General features: G+C 44.0%; 2 long non-coding RNA genes across 2 annotated transcripts; both read left to right on the top strand.

Moving 5' to 3' along the window:
• Positions 1-239: 239 nt before the first annotated feature.
• LOC146210142 (uncharacterized) lies at positions 240-5,036 on the top strand. The gene is made up of 2 exons (XR_014708334.1): positions 240-378; positions 952-5,036. It is a non-coding gene; the product is annotated as an uncharacterized LOC146210142 (long non-coding RNA).
• Positions 5,037-8,725: 3,689 nt separating this feature from the next.
• LOC146210143 (uncharacterized) lies at positions 8,726-10,754 on the top strand. The gene is made up of 3 exons (XR_014708332.1): positions 8,726-8,850; positions 9,181-9,287; positions 10,353-10,754. It is a non-coding gene; the product is annotated as an uncharacterized LOC146210143 (long non-coding RNA).
• Positions 10,755-13,997: the final 3,243 nt, after the last annotated feature.

Here is a 13,997-nt window from a genome sequence, read left to right on the forward strand (position 1 = left end):
TATGAGTGGTCTTCGTGCCGTTCGTCGTCTGCAAGTAGTGATCGAGGATTTGCTGCAGCACAGCAATGCTGTCAAATTGTCTTGAAAGATAGCTCGTCAGTACAGTCAGATCAATCATCTGACGAGGAGAGTAGTGTGGCGGCTTTGCAAGCTCCGAGGCGAGAATTGTCCTGCGCTCGGAATGTTGAACTGTTGAGCTACTGGTGCTTCGGGTGTGATCGCCAGTGGTGAACGCCTCTGATGTTGGATGGCACGAAATGTATTCGTTCGGCCGAGCGACAAGCTCCCGGAATGTGTCGGGCTTCTCGATGGGTGTCGACCAGCAGGGCAACGCAGTCAATCTGCTGGAAATGGTGCAGCACGTCGAGCATCACAGAGGTAAGTGCAATAAGAAAACCTGTAAAGGTGACTGTTCATACAGCGTCATTCGCATTCAAGTTGTACGCAGGCGGGAAATGACTGAAGATTAAAGGAATACTCACAGGACGCATGCGGCGAATCCGATATTTTTAATCAGCACTTTGCGTTGCTTTTAGCTGCATATTTCTACGACGCATTATAATTTTCTTCAACTTCTCTACACTGCACGAACTTAAAAAAAAAAAAAAAAAAAAAAAAAAGCTGAGTGTGCTTGTAGTTGTCAAGATTTCTTGGTTAATGGTTTCGACGACCGAGGAAGGAAAAACAAGTGAAATCGCCTGATATAAGTCGTTCCCTTAATTGCAAAAAAAGAAAGAAAAAGTTAGCCACAATACAATTTCCGCCACCAAGCCGTCTTTACCTGTTACGGAAATGGTTCACTTAGGTTTAGGTTTTGCACTGACCATTTCTTGCATTCATAGATTACACTTTACCGCAGCCTAGCTTGTAGCTTTGATGATTTTGAATGTTCCTGTGCCATGCGTGTTTGATATTTTATTTGCATATAATTTAGGCACTAAACATTTGCAGGTGATCGTGTGGACCTTGTGCAGCCGTTGCAGCACTTCCGATCCGAGTCATCATGTGGTGAGAAGTCCTGGGGCCATATTCAACATCATTAACCTCTCTGCTAGGCTTGTATAATCTGGGAGGCCACGCCTTGTCCCTGGACGGCCACATCAGATGTGAAGTGCTATGCAGATGGACAGCTCTTTTTGAAGATCGTTACAGCTTGTAGTGTGTGCAGATCACATGACATTGACGCCACCTGCAAATGGTAATCGCAGCAGGAACATCAACAAGTACAAGGAAGAGGACGTGCAACATTTATATTAACTCGGACAGGAACAACTTGATCACCTGCACTTGAGATTTTCACTCGCTGTCATGATTTTGATATATGCCACAAGTGATCAATGTGCACATTCTTACTGCTTCATGTTCGATAGCATACTGCTGAAAAGCCGTCCAAGTCTTAATTTTTTCTGTGGTTTTGAGATATAACCATCTCTTTGGTGTACATTTTGTTGATAGCATGTGCAAGAACCAAGTTCAGCTTTGGGGTGGCGCAGTGGTTACGGCGCTCGACTATTGTTCCCAAAGACGCGGGATCGAATCCCGGCCTCGGCGGCCGCTTTTCGATGGAGGTGAAAAGCAAGGCGCCCATGTGCTGTGCGATGTTAGTGCACATTAGTGCGATGTTAGAACCCCAGGTGGTCGAAATTTCCGGAGCCCTCCACTACGACGTCTCTCATAGTCTGAGTCGCTTTGGGACGTTAAACCCCACAAACCAAACCAAACCTTTCCTTGGTGCTATAATTTTTTGTCTACCATCTGTAGACATACTGAGTGTATTCTACAAGTGCTGTGGCCCTTGCTGAGAGCTGTCATTCTTTGTTGTATACTTTGCTTTTTTGTGTTCTGCTTAAACTCAGTGTGCATTTTATTAAGTGCTTCATGTCAATGAAACACAGGAAGGTACAAAAACGTTCTCCTTCTACCTCCAGAAGTGCCATTCTGAGTAGGACATGCGGGCAGCAACAGTTCACAATTCACTTTGGTGTTTGTGGCAAGCAGGCAGCCTGCGATGTACTACTTCAGTGAGAATATTTGACATACGTGCACCCTGGTGGATGTGTCTGCAGTCGTTTACCATAGCAGAGTCCATTTCGTTACACCTATCTTGTGTGCTACTAGGGTGAAATGTGAGGTGCCCACTGTGTTTTTCCACAAACTGCAGAGTGAAGCGAGCTGTACTTCTTTGTATTTGGTTGCCTTTATGCTTGTTTTCTATTGCTTCCTTCATATGCTGAATGTAGATGAACAGCAATCAACTAGTTTTCCCAAGGATAATTTGTGCATCTATTTGGTGGTCATTGTCTTTCATTGTTGTATGCACGGAAAATGAGGCCCCCGCCAACTTGTCAACCCATTTTGGCAATTTTAGATTCCACTTTTGCAAAATTTGCCAGTTTCATTTTGCACTGCAATTACTGATGCTTTGTAGTGATGTTAATCAAGATCCCAGATAACCTGTTTAACCTCTGCATCATTTGTGTGGCTCGGCAATCAATGAACATTTTTGTATTCTTCAGTTTTTTCACAAAGGCAACTATTGACTTCTCTGTTTTGTAACTAGGTAATATTGATGTGCATGTGCACCCACTGGCAAAAGTTCTTGAAGGTGGCTTCGCAGGGGAAAGAATGCATTCATTTGTGTACGGGATAAATTGCTTGACATTTCATGTTTCACTATATAACTCATAGTCACAATAATGATGCACAAGCGCAGGAGTGAAATAAAAACTTTTTGATAAGATTGTCCTTCATAAATTTTTGACTGCAGCTCTACAAAATGCTTTGCTCCTTTTGTGCATTGCTACATATCTTGTTCCATAAAATACCTCCCTCCATGATAGCGTTGTGTGTAGTCCTTCCATACCTCTATTATGAGGCTGCTATCTGGGCCATTTGCTTCTTGACACATTCTTGCTGCTGCCACATGCCCTCCGGCACTCACATATGTTAAAAGAGGGTTGGTAAAGCTCACATATTCATGCTCTAAGCCACTGGAGACTGGCTTCATCACTCGAGATGTTTATCGAATGATTGCAGCTGTGTATAACTGCTTCATTACTTTTTTTCTGTTAGTTGCTTTTGTAGCCTTCATTGTTCTTTGTGAGCTTTAAATTGAGAATTTTAAGGAAGGGGCACAAATTTTATGCCAATCACTTTCATTTCATTTATATAGAAGCACTTTCAAGGAAACTTGTGTTTCATCATCACTTTTCAACATTTTGTACCATTGTGCTAGTACTGAGTTGTATAACTTTTTGCTCTCATAAGTGACAGCTGCGCTAGTTTCACTTACACCTATCCTATTGTCGCATGTGTTTTCTATGTTATCTAGTATCCCTATGCTTTCCTATTATATCAGCTTCAGCAATCCTCTCTGCATTTAACCCTCAGAATGTGCTGCATATTTTGCACGTCTGCTATGTGTACAGCCTAAATTGAACACCACAATATATTCTTAAGATTGCATTCAAAAGATAACTTCCTGAAGGTACAATCCTATTGAACACAGTAGACGTCATACTATCCATAAGTGAGCCATTCTTTTTCATGATGTATTGAAGAATTTGTGAACAAAGCGATTTCATTTTATCTTGACCACATTCGTCTGTTGTTTCTGTGGTACAGCCTCTGCCACAGCTGCATCTATAACTCGGCTGTTGACACTGTGGTCAAATGTCTTGCGAGCCAGCAGAGCCTAATGTAGCGTTGATGTTCAGCTATTGGCTTCTTGCTTTTTTTTTTTTTGATGCAGCAACGTTAAAGCCTCTTTTCTGCACAAAACGCGACGTTGTGAGTGGAAAATCTTGGGCACATTTCAGACAGGTGACATGGCCGAGTACTCAGTGTGATGTCTCTGGCTTCACCTTTGAGATGAATGTGTGAGGTGATAAACCTTGCAGGATCTTTGGGTAATAAGACAGGCAACCCTTAGGCCATGGAAACGCATCCATACAGCTTGGTTAGAGTGGGCTTTATAGGTATCTAGACAAGTGCTCTTCCACATAATTGGATAACTTACAGGTATATGCTACTGATATGTATCATAGAATAAATACTAGATGTTAGCAGTAGCAAAGTCGATTCACACGAATGAGAGTCTGCAGACAGGAGCCATAAAAGCTGTTGTGTCATAGCGGTAAATGCTGAGCTTGCGTGTCCCCACAATTGTTTTTAGAGCATGAAGTTTTCAAGTGCTGTGCTGGTTTGCCTGATAGCCGTCACACTGAGTGACTTGCTGAAATAATGCTTAAGGCTTGTCTTCCTGAGCCAAACATTTCTCCTTTTTGGTAGACTGCATAAAGGGAACATTCTAGGTGTGGCAGGCATTTATGCACAGATAAAATCATTCTTACACACACTATAACTACCTTTGCCCTGTCCATAACAGAATCAGGGAATACTTGCTCTGTCCCAGGTGCCGACTACCATTTAAATGACGTTGAGTTCCATAATCTTTGATACTGGTAATACTGCGGAACGCATAGCATCCCTTGACTGTAGTTGCAGCCTAGTGGTTTGCGCATTTGGGGACCAATCCTCAGTGGTGTTGGGTACTCTTTGGTAAAACAGTGGGTGCTTGCTTTGCTGGTGCTGGGGTTATCTTGGGCCAAACACTTGGAGAATGGGTTTTTGACCCTATCTTGTGTTCCCTTGCTTTGTATAGCTAATTTCTCTTCTTTGGTCTCCAAGGCCGTGCCACCTTTCAGATATGGCGATGAGCTGTACAAGTACAACAATACTGTAATTACTTGAATGCGTGACAGCCTTTCATTTTTTAGGCTGTGTATTGTAGAGTGTGTAGTGCTGTAAATAAATTTTGTATTGTTTTGTATATTGTAATTTTCAGTTTTCTTATAAGCAAGGCTTCATGTCAGGTGCATGTAAAAAAAAATGCCAAAAAGTACCGAAAGCAAATGATACACCAATTGTTAGTCAACGACGAGCTGTTTAAAGCTACAGGGAATGTGTTACGTGAGTAGCAGGTCTCTTAAAGTGTGCATGTTTTACCAAAATAAAGGACAGAAGCTATACTGCAACCTGTTGGAAGAACCATGCATACAAGACGCACTAGCTGCAAATCATACGCTCATTTAAATCACGTTTAGTTTTCCAATGATATGCAATCAGAATGTCGAAAAAGTAAATTTCATGCTTTATTCCCATATTTATGCCCGTATTCAGGTGAGGTTCATTTGAGCATGTTTTTGAGTCAGAGTGTAGAGAGTGGATGTTAGACAGTTGCACGTTGGACATTATGCATTGCTGGAAGAGCACACAGGGGATGGCACAGCCAATACAAATCATACAGTATTATCACCTACAGTATGAACCTTTGCCAAAAAATCCAGAACACCACCCTGATGTGCTGCAGGCCACATTGCTGCAGGCCTTGCAATTCATGCCTCTTTTTGTCGAATATTGTTCCTGTGCATGCTTCTGTTTTTCTTTTTTGTTGCTGTTACTTTTTACTTACGGTGTCTTTAAAGTCACGCTTGCTTTCCCCTTTGGCTCCCTTGCTTCACTCAGAGACAGGTTCGGGCTTTGTGTATATAGCATGTGCACTGGTTAATGTGTGCATGAATGCTACATTCAATTGACAATTGCTTCAAGAAAATGGTTTCCGTACTGCATCTAGCTCATTGTAATTAGGCATCATATATCATATTCACTCTTCATGTCTGTTCCTTCACTTCCTGATCGTCAAATAGTATATGTGAAGGCATATCTCTAGCTGACCTCATCACCCTTCTCTCCTCTGAGGAATCATGCTGCACTGAAAGAAAGTGCCGGATGCTATTGCAAGTGCAAAACTGGTAAACAGTAGCAAAGGAACTAGGCTGTACCTGACAAATTTTGTTTCTCTTGTGACATTGTGGTGTGATGTGCACCTGCATCAGACGAGCAGTGTTGCTACTTTTATAAAATGTTTTTATGCAACATGCTCAGAAACCAAGCAGAATAATACCGACAGCTTTTTTTTTTATTATTATTATTTTAACGAGGCATCTGCCACAACAGAGTGACACACTCTGCATGCGGTGAAATGTGCATACAGCGTGCTATGTCTAATTCAGGGCACATTAAATGCCATCAGCGTGAAAGCTAACCTGTTGCTGCCAGTGGGCATCTGGATACACTTTTCATTGCATTTTCATTGCTGCCAGAAAATCTTATCTGCTTATTTTTGCGGCTGCGTGAAAACGTCCCCGCCTCGATGGCTCAGTAATGATTATAGACGCTCGGCTCTCTGACCCGCAATATGTGCGTAGCCCAGCTACGACGATCGCATTTCGATGGAATTAACACGCTAAAGGTGGTCCGATGTCAGCGCATGCTAAGATCGCCAGATATATGGCCTAATCGAGCTCTCCACTATGCGTGTTTTCACTACGCCGCTCCAGTCGGGCCGATATCTGCACGCTACGCCACAGAAGCCGACACGTATACCCGGCCGTAGCAGACTTGCTAACATGATGGAAACGGTGGGCTGCCGCAGGCAGTTTCCAACGACAGTGATACCCTGAGAAGGCCAGCGTTGTCGTCGGATAGGTGCGTCTCTTCTCTAGAGGCAACTGCAGCCCGAAAATCTGTTGGGCGCTTCCAATTCTCAGTCGTAAACAAATTCTTTAATCCTGATACTCGCCGATTTCTCTGCGCGACTAAGTCCATAAATGAAACACGGACAGCTAGCAACATGCAGGCATCTCAAGTGAGGCATCGCTCACACTTGACGACCGGCTGTTCGTGGGGTTTGCGTCGAGTACCGCCGTTCGCTCAGCCTAGCTGCTGGTGGACGTCCGACAGCGTGTGTACTATGATGCACTGTGGTCGCAACTACCGTTACTATAATAGTACAGTACAGCCGCAATGTATACGTAAGTATCTCACTATCTCCTCAGCCTTGCCCTGCCGCGCGACGCGTGTATGCAGCGTAAACACTGTTCGCACCGACCCTTCAGCTTCTTGGCATCGCAGCGTTGGCATTTTTGTAATCGGCGCCAAGTAGCAGACGACGGCGTTGTTTTTTGTAACTTTTTTTCTTGTTTTTTAAATTTCGTCATCAATTTCTGTTTATACGCGTTTTAGCGCCGCCCCAATATTTACGTCACGGGTACGTCACAACATGGCCGAAAAGGCGAATATCGAGGATCGGGCCCCGGCAGGGCGTCCATCCATCCATCCACCCATGGTACATCGCAGTACATCGCTAGGCCAGGGGTGTGAAACTCCCTATACCTCCCAGCGGCCACGAATTACAGACGCTAGCGCCAAACTCCCCATTATAGGATTATAGCGGGCGGGGGCGCGTAAAAAATGGACTTGACGGGGGAGGCCGTATAGCGGACTGGTCCAAAAAAACGGTGCGCTGAAGGGGGTGTCGGTAGGCTGCTTCAAGCAGCGCGGGTCGCGCGCTCGCGTGCGCCCGCGCCCGGGAAAACGCTCTGCCCGTGGGTTTTCTACCGCATCATCGTTCTGCCGCGGAGCGACCATGCGACCGGCTCGCGGCAGGAACAGTGTGATGGAAAGAAAAACCACAAACATAGCGCTCTCGAGGGCGCAGGCGCTCGCGAGCAAGCGTACCCGACCGCAGCAAGAAATAGCACAGAGAACAGCAGATATCGTTTCTCTTTTTTATTAGCTGCACGTGAAACAGAAAATGAAAAGATGCGACAAGGTATCCCTCACACACGCGCACTTTACATAGCTAACAGTTTACAGTAGTGTTATGTGTTCTGCGCTAACATTGTAATCTTGCATGCTTGCTTTATCACTACAAAAGAACCCAGTTTGCCGGCACTGCTTCTGTCAGCATGTGTACAGTTGATATGAAATTAAATAAATGATGCACATATTCATTCTACGCATTCCATACCATCAAAGCAATGTAGAAACATGAGCAAATACCTGCGTTCTAGTTACCTAGTGGTTGGTATTTGATGCAAGTAATCACATGTCACTGCGCTATACATAACCAAAATGCATGATTAAAAATTTACACTACCCTTCCTGGAAGAACCGTCTTCTTCGAAACGCACGTCTCTCCACAGTACATGAAGGTAACAAGTTCAACAACACGAAACACAGCGGATATCGCCGACTGTAATGGCCAGCACAATCAGCAGACGAGATGGGTCCACGGAACTGGAGGTGCACGCAGACAAGTCTCTCGTCTCACGAAGGGGCGAAGAGCCAGCAGGAATGAGATGCACAGAGTAAAAGAACCGCGACGAAAAATCGCGACTTTGGCCGATAAGTCAACACGCAGAGAATTCACAGCGCTAGGCTACGCAGACGACCGACGCAGACGACAGTTCTAATTCAAAACGAGCGGAGTCGTAACGGTTGCAGCGGTTCACGCGACGAAGCAAGCCACGCAGCGCAGTCGGCGGCGCCGTCAGTGCGAGGGGAAAATTTAGGCGCGAGGGAGAAGTCCTCCTCACAGCTTTTTCTTTCCTCCTTTCGCCCCCGCTTGGGAGAATTAGACGGGACGGAAGACCTGCCGGTCGCCACCGCGCGATCTTGGCAAGCTGCGCATGCGCGAGAAGAAAGAAGGTAGGCGAGGAGGATTTGTTTATAATCTGGCGGATGTGACGTAATAAATTGCTTATTTTTGTTTTTTGCTTGCGTGTACTCTCGTACCCAGACGTTTTTTTTTCATCGCCGCCTCCGCAGCCGCAGTTGCTCTTTTTTTTTTTCTTTTTTTTTTTTCCCGTTTTCAATTTTGGCGCGCAGTGGTACAAGCAAGCGGGAGGCTTGTTCGCGCCGCGTTGTTTCAGATTGACCAGACTGGAATGTATTCTGCAAAATAGACTGGGCGGCACCCATCCTTGCAAGTTTCTTCAGACTTTCGTAAGTACAGCGAAAATGCAGCGCAAACCACTTACGGCGGCATCCCGTACTTTCCTCATGGCGCCGCTCTTCTTACGTTACAGCTTGTCTGGAAAGTTTTGCTGCATCGATGCGTTATTGCTAAGTGATCTCAATTCTTTTTTCGGCATCTTGCTGTGAGTCGGTGGCTTCGTAGAGGATCTACGAAGCTCTTTTGCGTGCGCCAGGAAGCAGTCCCTTCAATATCCGTGCTTCGATCGGTCGCCGGCGGCTCATTTTCGAGTGCGCCTCCGTTTTGCTCCCGAATAGCCCTGTCTTAGCAAGAGCAACCATTTCTATTTTTTGTTTCAGTGTGTGCCGAAATACTCTTGCTGCACAGCGTTTTTGGGATCTTGGCTACGTCGCAGCTTCTGCTCATGGGCTCTCCTGCACCATGAATGCCTTGTGGCTCATGAAAGGTGGGTACAAAGTGTGTGCTGGCAAAAACAGGTTGCTCCACAAGAGCGCTACTATATGACATCGAAGTGACCTTATTTCTGAAGCTGGCACTGGGCATGCATTTCGGTCAGCACCGTCACAGCCAAAGCAGTAGAAAAGGGGGAAGGGGGTGGGGGTGCCAGTACATATCTGCCGGATTGTTCTAACCACTAGATAGGACTAACCCGGTCATACGACTACAATTGTTGTATAACATTTTAGCTAAGCGTGATAATATTAATGCTGACATTTTTGCATCAACTCCAGGTGAATTCAAATTCTGTTTCTAGTTATGACTGTATATTGTCTTGTGTACCATACAAGGTAATTGCTGTTCATGGGCACGGTAAAAAAATACGTTTTTCAATGCTCACCAGCAAATCTACTCAGTGACAGTGCTATTTCTGTGGCTATTATATAGATCCTTTTTGTATTCCTGACTAGAGCTGGTGAAATCGCTTCTTTCAGCTGTAGCGCGTTAACAAAATGAATGCTGGTGCATATTTTCCAGTAGCTGTCAAATACAGTGAGAGGGCATTCAGGTGCACAAGGTGGGACTAGGCTGAACCAGTCTGTCCCATATGGAGATACTAGTGCCCACGTAGGCCTGTCATGGTAGGAAATAGAATTGTATAATTGCTCGAAGAGCTTTCCAGTAGCATGTCTTGATGGGCTAGCTGGCACACCACTGCAGTGTGGTTTGGCTGTGCGAACAGGCCAAGGACGAAAGGAACGCACATGGAAATGCCAAGTTTGTTTTATAATTTCTTCATCTGCGTGTTTCTTTGGTTTACACTGCCAAATCATATTCACGCTTTCCTATATGTTATCTTGCAAACAGCAAATGCACTGCTGACACTAGGGGCAAATGTTATTTGCTCTTTTTAGTTGAGGCCAATTTATTTTACTGATAGAACATTAAATGTTTCCATGTGAGTGCCATGCGACAGCTACTAGCATTATACTTTCCTTCTGTGTTGCAGCGGGATCATTCATGTCTTACCTTTACCAGGAGCCGGCATTTATTGCAATCTTCTGATTTCCAGGCCCTTCCCTGTCTGGCGCGTGTGCTGAAACAGGAATCCCTTGGAGGCGATTTGCAGCTTTTGTTCATCATCTTGATTCCGTCCCCACATAGGTAATAGCCACTGCGGTGGCACAGGATTAGAGTGCTCAATTGTTAAACCCAAGGACACGGGATGAAATCCTGGTTGCGGCAGTCCCTTTACAATGGAGGCGAAAAGCAATGCCGTGAACTGTGCGATGTTGACACACATTTAAAGACAAGGTTGTTGAAATTTCTGGAGGCCTTCACTAAAACATGTATCTATGTCCCAATATGGAAACAGTCTGTCCGGGCAATGGACAGGGAGAAAATCCAATGAGGTCATTGAGAGCATATTTACCACGGTACCAGGGGTGAATCCAGGTGCCTACCCTGTTGGGGGGGGGGGGGGGGGGGGCACAGCTAGTATTATTGCGACATATCTGTAGTGCTTCCTGATATCTATTTTTTTACATAGTGTAGACCAGTTGGTGCAAACCTAACTTGCTGGACATGGACATGGGAACTCAATACAAAGAAGTACATGGGACAACACTGTTTGGTCTGAGACCCATTTCCAAAGCATTTCACCCCAAAAGAGCCAAGCATCAGGTCGGAGGAAATCCTGTACCAATTGGAAAACTGTTGAGTACCTGGCGGCACCTGAAATCAAACCTGGTACCTTCTGAATGCGCAGCATTTCTTTTTCTTGTGTTCCAGTGTCTTTGGCTGGTCCAATATGTTAGATTTAAGTTTAGTACAATACCCCAAGAAAACAAAAATGACAAAATATTTTTGGTCAGTACATAATCTAATTGCCCACTGTTCTTTTAGTTTTCATGCCATTATTTGTCTATAAAATATATATCCATGAAATTTGTTGCCGCCTAACTAAATTTGTGCAGAGCAAAACACAAAATTTCACCAATCCAGTTTTTGTGTGTGTGTGTGAGTGTGTTTAGGTAAAAGAAACATTGTTCTACATGCTAGTTTAACATATTTGACAATGGCTAAGTTTAAGAAATAAAAAGCACAGTTATGAGGTTCCTGAAAATTTTCAGACAGCTCGTCTCAGTGTATATTATTATTTTTTTTTTAAGAACATTGGTAAGTATGCTGAGCACTGATGTCTTCTTACAATGAAATTTTTTCTAGCTTGGTCAGTTCTTTCAAGAACAAACTTAGTATTATCCTTTAACCATAATCATCACGGAATGACACCTGTAAAAAAAAAAAAAAAAGACGAAAATGTACTGCATACACCAGCGCACCTTTGACCAAGGCCTTTCTGAATTCATGAACGATCATTAAGCTTTTTTAAGATCTTCCAAAGCCACGTTGAACACCATTAGAACAAGAACCCGAGCAAGGGCTACTACCCCACCAAGACATGATGGCCTTGTGACAGAATCTGCCTCACATTCAGGAGGTACCGGTTTCAATCCTGGTGCTGGTGGGTACAAGATTTCTCCCTGCCTGATTCTGGGCTCTTCTGGGATAAGATGCTTGGGAAAGGTATTCTAGTTCACTTCAGGAAAAGGGTCATGAACCAAAATTCTCGCTTCGTTTTACCATTAGACAACCCTAAGTCCGCTTCGTGCAGCAGAAGCCCACGTGCAGTTCCTTTTTCCTCCTTTCCTAAGTCATGAGCCCTGGTAAGCCAAGCACCAGGCTGGGCCATAGCTGGTACACATTTGAGAAAATTGGAAGTGGAAGTCGAACCCACCACATTGCTGTAATGTGGAATGATGCTGAGATAAGGAAATAGTGAGCCAGCCCAATTACTAACCATTCAAGAAAGACTACTGATTACTCACACTGTGGTTAATTAACAGGATGTACTCAGGGGTGCAAGAGCTCAAATAAGATTTGTAGCGAATTTTGGAGCAGCAAAATCTTCGTTTTAGAGCAATAAAATTCATATTTGGAGCAGCTCACGAGAAAAAAAAATTAATTCAAATTTTGGAGCTGTTAAACAGGGAAGAAACTTTACTTTCGGCACAAAAGAATGAAGAGGTATGAATATCGGACTGTATGAATGTGATCCAAAGGAAGTCTAGCAAAGGCCACCTATCACCGATGCTGCTTGTACTATTTATTTTTGTAAATAAGCTTTTTGTACTGCTAGGCATGCTATCACACACACAAAAATGCGAGTCATAAAATTGAAGAGGCTAAATAAAAAAAGCTAGAGAATATGCTTTTTTTTTTTTTTTTTTTTCATTTAGCACGGTTTGACAACCTTAATCATGGGACTTTATGTTGCTTGCAAGGCTCAAAAAACATTGTTTTACTCTCTGCAAAATCCACAACTCGTGTCGTGCGAGGGCAGCTACGAAAGAGCTTAATTTGAAGCAGTGACTGCGATCAGCCTGTGTCCAGAAGCGAGCGCAGTGCAAAGACAAAATGTTGATTAAAAAGCAAATACAGAAACAAAGACAAAAAGAAACGCCGACCAAAAGGCGAAATGGCAAATGCCGAAAGCAAGTTTTAAGCAAAGAAAACCGATGAGCGAGCACATCTTCGGCTTGTGAATTATACTTCTTGTGGACTGGCGGTGGCTTTGACACAATATTTTGATTAAGGAGAGGTGGACGATTATTAGGTTATGTATTTCATGCACAATGCATACTTTATAGTACTTCAATGTTGCAGCATGCATAAATGTTAATTTTGGCAGTTTTGGGCTCCACTGCGGCATTATGGAATTCAATAGCTAGGCTGCTGTGCGTTTCTCGACCTTCTGATGTTCGAAATAAATTTCACATGTTCCACCTCCAGTTGTATTAGCACAAACTTCGGCGGTGATGCAGGCATTGCGAAATCAGGGGTTAGACGAGTCGTATGTGAAAGTGCTGCAAGATATATTTAGTGGGTGCACAGCAATCATAGTTCTGCATAAAAAAGTAACAAAATTCCCATACAGAAAGGTGTTAGGCAAGGAGACACGATCTTTCCAGTACTATTCACAGCTTGCTTAGAGGAAGTATTCAGAGACTTGGAATGGGAACAGTTAGAGATAAGGGTAGATGGAGAATACCTCAGTAATCTGCGATTTGCTGATGACATTGCTTTGCTAAGTAGCTCGGAGGATGAACTGCAAATAATGATTGATGACCTAGATAGCAAAAGTAGAAAGGTAGGCTTAAAAATCAATATGCAGAAGACTAAGGTAATGTTCAACTGCCTCGGGAAGGAACAGCAGTTTACGTTAGGTAGCGAAGCACTGGAAGTAGTAGGCGAATATGTATACTTAGGACAGGTAGTAACCGCAGATCCGGACCATGAAAAGGAAATAACAAGAAGAATAAGATTGGGATGGAGCGCGTTTGGGAAGCACTCGCAGATTATGACTAGCAGCTTACCGGTATCGCTCAAGAGGAAAGTATACAACAGTTGCATCTTACCTGTACTCACCTATGGGGCTGAAACGTGGAGGCTAACCAAGAGGGTTCTACTTAAGTTGAGGATAACTCAGAGGGCTATGGAACGAAAAAGGGAGAGGGCAACATTAAGAGATATAGGAAGCGTGCAGAGTGGGTCAGAGAAATAACTCAAGTTACTGACATTCTAGTGGAAATTAGGAAGAAATGGGCATGGGCAGGACATGTAGTTCGAAGAGAGGATAACCGATGGTCGCTTAGGG

This window comes from Amblyomma maculatum, chromosome 1 (genome assembly GCF_055883805.1).
Source record: "Amblyomma maculatum isolate TAMU_Amacu chromosome 1, ASM5588380v1, whole genome shotgun sequence".
NCBI lineage: Eukaryota > Metazoa > Arthropoda > Arachnida > Ixodida > Ixodidae > Amblyomma > Amblyomma maculatum.